The sequence below is a fragment of the Balaenoptera ricei genome, chromosome 9, assembly GCF_028023285.1.
Source record: "Balaenoptera ricei isolate mBalRic1 chromosome 9, mBalRic1.hap2, whole genome shotgun sequence".
Classification (NCBI taxonomy): domain Eukaryota; kingdom Metazoa; phylum Chordata; class Mammalia; order Artiodactyla; family Balaenopteridae; genus Balaenoptera; species Balaenoptera ricei.
Genome location: NC_082647.1, coordinates 75,102,946 through 75,111,610, shown reverse-complemented (window position 1 = coordinate 75,111,610; position 8,665 = coordinate 75,102,946).

Genomic DNA, 8,665 nt, shown 5'->3' with positions numbered 1-8,665 from the left:
AAATTAGTAATAAAAAAACTCCCTACAAACAAAAGTCCAGGACCAGATGACTTCACAGGTGAATTCTACCAAACATTTAGAGGAGAATTAATGCTATCCTTCTCAAACTACGCCAAAATTTGCAGAGGTAGGACTGCTTCCAAACGCATTCTAAAAGGCCAGCATCACCCTCGTACCAAAACCAGGCAAAAATATCACACACACAAAAAAGATGTTACAGGTTGACATCACAGGAACATAGATTAAAAAACTCTCTGGGGGCTTCCCTGGTGGCGCAGTGGTTGAGAGTCTGCCTGCCGACGCGGGGGACACGGGTTCGAGCCCTGGTCTGGGAGGATCCCACATGCCGCGGAGCAACTGGGCCCGTGGGCCACAATTGCTGAGCCTGCGCGTCTGGAGCCTGTGCTCCGCAACGGGAGGGGCCGCGGCGGTGGGAGGCCCGCGCACCGCGATGAAGAGTGGCCCCCGCTTGCCACAACTGGAGAGGGCCCTCACACAGAAACGAAGACCCAACACAGTCATAAATAAATAAATAATTTAAAAAAAAAAAAAAAAAAACTCTCAACAAAATATTAGCAAACTTAATCCAACAATACATTAAAAGGATCATACACCATTATCAAGTGGGATTTATCCCAGGGATGCAAGGATGGTTCAATATCCACAAATCAATCAATGTGATACACCACATTAACAAACTGAAGAATAAAAACCATAGGATTATCTCAACAGATGTGGAAAAAGGGTTTGACAAAGTTTAACATCCATTTATGATTAAAAAAAAAAACTCTCCACTAAGTGGGTATAGAAGGAACACACCTCAACATAATAAAGGCCATATATGACAAACCCACAGCTAACACCATACTCACTGGTGAAAATCTGAAAACATTTCCTCTATGATGTAAGACAAGGATGCCCACTCCTAGCACTTTTATTCAACATAGCATTGGAAGTCTTAGCCATAGTAATCAGACAAGAAAAAGAAATAAAAGGAATCCAAATTGGAAAGGAAGAAGTAAAACTGTCACTGTTTCCAGATGACATGACACTATACATAGAAAACCCTAAAGATGCCACCAAAAAACTATGACAGCTCATAAATGAATTTGGTAAACTTGCAAGATACAAAATTAATATACAGAAATTGCTTGCATATCTATACACTAACAACAAGCTATCAGAAAGAGAAATTAAGGAAATGACCTCATTTACAATCACATCAAAAAGAACAAAATTCCTAGGAGTAAATCTAACTAAGGAGGTAAAAGACCCGTACTTGGAAAACTATAAGACACTGATGAAAGAAACTGAAGACAACACAGATGGGAAAATATGCTGTGTTCATGGACTGAAATACGTTATGTTCATGTTCATTTTAATATTGTTAAAATGACCATACCACCCAGGGCAATCTACAGATCCAATGCAATCCTTATCAGAATACCAATGGCATTTTTCTCAGAACTAGAACAAATAATTTTAAAATTTGTATGGAAACACAAAAGATCCTGAATAGCCAAGACAATCTTGAGAAAGAAGAACAGAGCTGGAAGAATCAGGCTCCCTGACTTCAGACTATACTACAAAGCTACAGTTATCAAGACAGTATGGTACTGGCACAAAAACAGAAACAGATAAATGGAGCAGAATAGAGAGCCCAGAAATAAACCTACACACTTAAGGTCAATTAATCTACAACAGAGGAGGCAAGAATATACAGTGTGTAAAAGACAGTCTCTTCAATAATTAATGCTGGAAAAACTGGACAAAAGAATGAAATTAGAACATTTTCTCATACCATTCACAAAAATAAACTCAAAATGGATTAAAGACCTAAATATAAGACCAGAAACCATAAACTCCTAGAAGAAAACATAGGGTGAACACTCTTTGACATATATTATAGCAGTAAAAAATAAACAAATGGGACCTAATTAAACTTAAAAGCTTTTGCACAGCAAAGGAAACCACTGACAAAGTGAAAAGACAATCCATGAAATAAGAGTATGATATGGCTAACAAGGGGTTAATATCTAACATATATAAACAGCTCATACAACTCAACATCAGAAGAACAAGGAACCCAATGAAAAAATTGGCAGAAGTCCTGAATAGACATTTTTCCAAACAATACATAGAGATTGCCAAAAGGCACATGAAAAGATGCTCAACATGGTTAATAATCAGAGAAATGGAAATCAAAACCACAGTGAGATATCTCCTCACATCTGTCAGCATGGCTATCATCAAAGAGGCCACAAATAATAAATATTGGTGAGGATGTGGAGAAAGGGGAACCCTTGTACCCTGTTCTGAGCATGGAAATTAGTGCAGTCACTGTGGAAAACAGTATTGAGTTTCCTCAAAAAGCTAAAAATAGAACTACCATATGATCCAGTAATTCCTTTCTTGGTTATGTAGTTGAAGAAAATGAAAACACTAATTTGAAAAGATACATGCACCCCAATGTTCATAGCAGCATTATTTATAATCACCAAGATATGGAAGCAACCTAAGCATACTTCAACAGATGAATGGATAAAGACGTGGTATATATATATATATGTGTGTGTGTGTGTATATATATATATACATATACATATATATATACATACATACATACATACACACAATGGAGTACTACTCAGCAATAAAAAATTAATGAAATTTTGCCATTTGCAACAATACAGATGGACCAGGTTGTTATTATGCTTACTGAAGTAATTCAGACAGAGAAAGACAAATACTGTATGTTATCACTTATACGTGGAATCTAAAAAAAATAAAACAAATGAATAAATGGAACAAAATAGTAACAGACTTACAGAACAAACTAGTGGTTACTGGTGGGGAGAGGGAAGGGTGGAAGGGCAAGATTAGGGTAGGGGATTAAGAGGCACAAACTATTATGTATAAAATAAATAAGCTACAAAGGTATGTTATACAACACAGGGAATATAGCCAATATTTTATAATAATGTTAAATGTAGTAAAATCTATAAAAATTTTGAATCACTATATTGTAAACCTGAAACTAATATAATATTATAAATCAACTCTACGGCAATAAAAAAATTATGCTACTTATGTTGGACAACATCCATTACTGTCATTTGGCAAAGATTTCTGCCAAAACTTGTTTTGTTTTGTTGCTGAGCAAAATGTATATTATTAATACTTGTGGCTAGTTTTACTAGCCTGTTAGCAACAGTATGACTTGTGCCTGTTTTTGCTGTGAAGTCTGCCATGTTGAAGGATGTCTTGTTAGTTTTGGTTTAAGTGATACAATTTATCAGTTTTATATTGGAAAATATTATTCAATTGTTCTGGAAAAACTAAATTGGTTTACTTGAGGAAAACTGTACTTTTTTTAGAAAATGAAGCAAAAGTATAGAGGAATTCATGTTATTTTTTGTCAAAGCTTCATTATAGAGGATGAGGTAAATGGAATGCCTGTACAATAAAATGCAACATTCAGTTATCCATAATGGCATTTCCTACATGCACTTTTATTTTTCAGTTCCTTATGTGAAACCACTCCACTCTATATTCATTTTCCTCTGCCGAGAAAGACTCATATTTACATTTCACTGGAGGGCTATGTTATTTATCTTTCTTTATTAAATTATTCTGAGTTGTTGGATTTGTTGCTATTGCCATCTTACTTTTATGCTTCAATGAGGCACTATTGGATTATTTTTGAGATGGGCATAAAGCACCACGGTACTGATTAAAATACAAAATAATAAATATTAAAAAATAACATGAAAATATTTTCAGAGATAAACTTACTAATGAAGTTTTTATAAAATATGCAAAAGCAGCAGTTATTAAACATGTAATGGAATTTCTGTGAGAATAATGCTCAGTCTTTAAACACTTCTTTTATTGAAGTATAGTTGATTTCCAATGTTGTATTAATTTCTGCTGTACAGAAAAGTGATTCAGTTATACATATATACACATTCTTTTTTAAATACTCTTTTCCATTATGGTTTATCAGAGGACACTGAATATAGTTCCCTGTGCTATGCAGTAGGACCTTGTTGTTTATCCATTCCATATATAATAGCTTATGTCTGCTAACCCCAACCTCCCACTCCATTCCTCCCCTAACCCCCTTCCCCTTGGCAACCACAAGTCTGTTCTCTATGTTGATGAGTCTGTTTCTGTTTTGTAGGTAGGTTCATTTGTGTCATATTTTAGATTCCACATATAAGTGATATCATATGGTATTTGTCCTTCTCTTTCTGACTTACATCACTTAGTATGATAATCTCTAGTTGCATCCATTTTGCTGCAAATGGCATTATTTTGTTCTTCTTTATGGCTGAGTAGTATTCCATTGTATATAGGTACCACATCTTCTTTATCCATTCATCTGTCACTGGACATTTAGGTTGTTTCCATGCCTTGGCTATTGTGAATAGTGCTGCTATGAACATAGGGGTCCAGGTATCTTTTTGAATTAGAGTTTTGTCTGGATATATGTCCAGGAGTGGGATTGCTGGATCATAAGGTAATTCTATTTTTAGCTTTCTGAGGAACCTCCATACTGTTTTCCATAGTGGCTGCACCAATTTACATTCCCACCAACAGTGTATGAGGTTTCCCTTTTCTCCACACCCTCTCCAGCATTTGTTATTTGTAGACTTTTTAATGATGGCCATCCTAACTGGTGTGAGGTGGTACCTCATTGTAGTTTTAATTTGCTTTTCTCTAATAATTAGCGATGTTGAGCAGCTTTTCGTGTGCCTATTGGCCATCTGTATGTCTTCTTTGGAGAAATGTCTATTTAGGTCTTCTGCCCATTTTCCGATTGGGTTGTTTGCTTTTTCATTATTGAGCTGTATGAGCTGTCTGTATATTTTGGAAATTAAGCCCTTGTTTGTTGCATCATTTGCAAATATTTTCTCCCATTCTGTAGGTTGTCTTTTCATTTTGTTTATGGTTTCCTTTGCTGTGCAAAAGCTTGTAAGTTTGATTAGGTCCCATTTGTTTATTTTTGTTTTTATTTCTATTGCCTTGGGAGAATGCCCTAAAAAAACATTGGTATGATTTATGTCAGAGAATGTTTTGCCTGTGATCTCTTTTAGGAGTTGTATGGTGTCATGTTTTTAAAAAATTTTTTTCTTCCAAATACTTTTTTTTCTTTTTAATTAATTAATTTATTTATTTTTGGCTGTGTTGGGTCTTCGTTTCTGTGCGAGGGCTTTCTCTAGTTGCGGCAAGCGGGGGCCACTCTTCATCGTGGTGCACGGGCCTCTCACTGTCGTGGTCTCTCTTGTTGTGGAGCACAGGCTCCAGACACGCAGGCTCAGTAGTTGTGGCACACGGGCTTAGTTGCTCTGCGGCATGTGGGATCTTCCCAGACCAGGGCTCGAACCCGTAACCCCTGCATTGGCAGGCAGATTCTCAACCACTGCACCACCAGGGAAGCCCCCTGGTGTCATGTTTTATGTTTAAGTCTTTAATCCATTTTGAGTTTATTTTTTGTGTATGGTGAGAGGGTGTGTTCTAACTTCATTGATTTACATGCCACTGTCCAACTTTCCCAACACCACTTGCTGAAGAGACTGTCTTTTTTCCCATTGTACTAATATATTCTTGCCTCCTTTGTCGAAGATTAATCAACCATAGGTGTGTGGGTTTATTTCTGGGCTCTCTATTCTGCTTCATTGATCCATATGTCTGTTTTTGTGCCAATACCACACCGTTTTGATTACTGTAGATTTGTAGTATTGTCTGAAGCCTGGGAGGGTTATGCCTCCTGCTTTGTTCTTTTTCATCAGGATTGCTTTGGCAATTCTGGGTCTTTTATGGTTCCATATAAATTTTATGATTATTTGTTCTAGTTCTGTGAAAAATGACCTGGGTAATTTGATAAGGATCACATTAAATCTGTAGATTGCTTTGGGTAGTATGACCATTTTAACAGTATTAATTCTTCCAATCCAAGAGCACAGGATATCTTTCCATTTCTTTGAATTATCTTCAACTTCCTTTATTAATGTTTTAGAGTTCTCAGTGTGTAAGTCTTTCACCTCCTTGGTCAGGTTTATACCTAAGTATTTTATTTTTGGGGGTGCAATTTTAAAAGGTACTGTTTTTTACATTCCCTCCTGATATTTCACTGTTAGCATAAAGAAATGCAACTGATTTCTGTATGTTAATCTTGTATCCTGCTATCTTGCTGAATTTGTTTACCAGTTCTAGTAGTTTGTGTGTGGAGTCTTTAGGGTTTTCTATATATAGGATCATAAACAAATATTTTAAATAATTAATTTTATACCTCAATTTTGTGAGATGCATGTGAATAGAGTTTTCTTCTGTTTGTCCTTTCATGTGGACAGACTCACTGCAAACCACTGTAGGTCAAGCAGAGGTATCAGTATCAGGATTACACTTTAAAAACCACTGTTCTAGATAAAAATCTGACCCATGGTTTCCAATTCCACTCCTGAGCCATAATTTCCAAATATGCATTTCAATCTCTCCCTTGATTAAGACAGTGTATCTTTCTGTACATCTCTTTTTGGATGTTGATATGTGAAGGAATCTCAAAATTGCATCAAAATTTTCAATGTCCTAAACATGCTCAACCAATTTTTTTTTGGCAACTATTCAGAAAATTGAGAAATACTTGAGAAATTCTTCCCTTTCCTTCATGCTTCACTTACAATCAGCTGCCAGACTTCGTCAGTTCTATCCTCAAAATATATTGAACCTGACTTTTTTTCTCAATCCTACTGATACTGCTTTTCTTTAGGATTTTGTAATTTCCTGCCTGTCTTACTGTAGTCCCTTCCATATTGGGCCAGCCCTCTTGTTCTTCTCCAATTTATATTCAATTTTGATTACAGGGCAATCTTTTAAAAAATGCAAAGATTATTATGTCTTAGCTCTACTTAAAGTTCTTCAAAAGCTCCACATTGTTTTCAGGAAAAAAATCAAAGTCCATAGCACCACATGCAATTTTCATCATGATCTGGCCTTGGTCCGCTTCCCTGTCACTTTCTCAACACTAACATAATCAACTTTTGACATGTGTGTATATTGATATTCAATGTCATCATAGCTTTTGCACACCCTATTCCCTCCAGCACCCTCCTGCCTTTCTCCCAAATCTGCTTTTACTCGGCTGACTTCATTATACAAGATACAGTTCAAAACCGACACCTCATCCAAACAGTCTTCCCTGAGATTCCCCTACTTCCACCATATTTCAGGTAGATACCTCCCCCCATAAATAATTCTCTATATAACTCGATCATAACACTTTAAATAAATTTGTTTTCAGGAAAATATGCTCAATTTTATAAGAAATCAGGAAAATGGCCAATAAAATTCTAAGATACAGTTTTAGACAAAGCAGACTGGTGAGAATTAAAGACCTGTCCATATGGAGCATTGCAAGTGATGGTAATGGGAACTCTCATACACTGCTGGTGAGAGAGATGAATCACTCTGGCAAACAGTATACATTACCAGCAATTCCCTTCCTAAGCCTTAATCTCTTACACATATACAGCATTCATAATAGTATTTGTTTCCAGGGACCAAAATTTAGAAACATCTCAAATATTCTTTAACAACAGAATGGATAAACTGAGAATATTCATAGAATGAAATGCTTACTAAATGGCAGTGAAAAGAACTGAACTACAGTGACATGAATTGTCATGAATGAATCTAAACAGAAAATATTCAATCAAAAAAGCAAGTTGCAGAAGAATACATGAAAAATCTAAAAAATATACAGTTTAGTGAAAAATATGTGCAAAAAACTATAAAGAAAAGATTAACAGAAAACTCAGGATAATGGTTACAGCGAGATTGTTATCTAAAACTACTGGATTTCAGAAGTTCAAGAAGCTAAGTTAATGAGACTTCCAAGTGAGTAACAAGTCTAAACCTGAGATTTCAGGATTAATATAATACTACAACTTTAAATATTCTGACTAATAACTTCTTCTAGTTAATTCTAGGTGATCTGGGCTTCCAAAAGAACCCAATATACAGATCGTAGCATGAAATCCAGTGTCTCAAAATAATTTGGAAACAATAGGTCCATCCCTTTGGGTGAGATTAGTTCCCAAACATAAAATAGGTGCTTGTAAGGTAAAGTGTCTCTTTAAGATCATTCCTCTAGTACGGAAGACTGTAGATATGACAGATATGGAAACTATGAATATGACTGAAAATACCACTTATTCATTCAATTATGCATTGTTTATACTTTTTCCTCTACATCTGAACTGACAGATAGGGACCAAATGTATGTAGGTGTTTAATTAAGCCATGAAATTTTTGTTCAAAAACTTAAGGTCACTCAATCTATCCTTCAATTTTTAGACAACATGGTATTTAAATTAGTAACTTTTACAGATAAGTATCTATACCATTCTTTCAAATTTCATGATAAAGGTTACATAACATCCCTAACAAACATCTAGTAAGATACAATCAGGGCTAATTTTTCCTCAGAAAGAAATGTGAATGACAGTACTGCAGGATAAACAACAGTAGCCCACAAAGTCCTTGATATGAACTTATTTTTTAATGGGGATGAAATTCTGTCTCTGTAAAAATAACAATAACAGCAATCTGAAATGGATCAGCCCTAAAGGGAACATCCTCCTACACCAGTCTCAGGTGGATT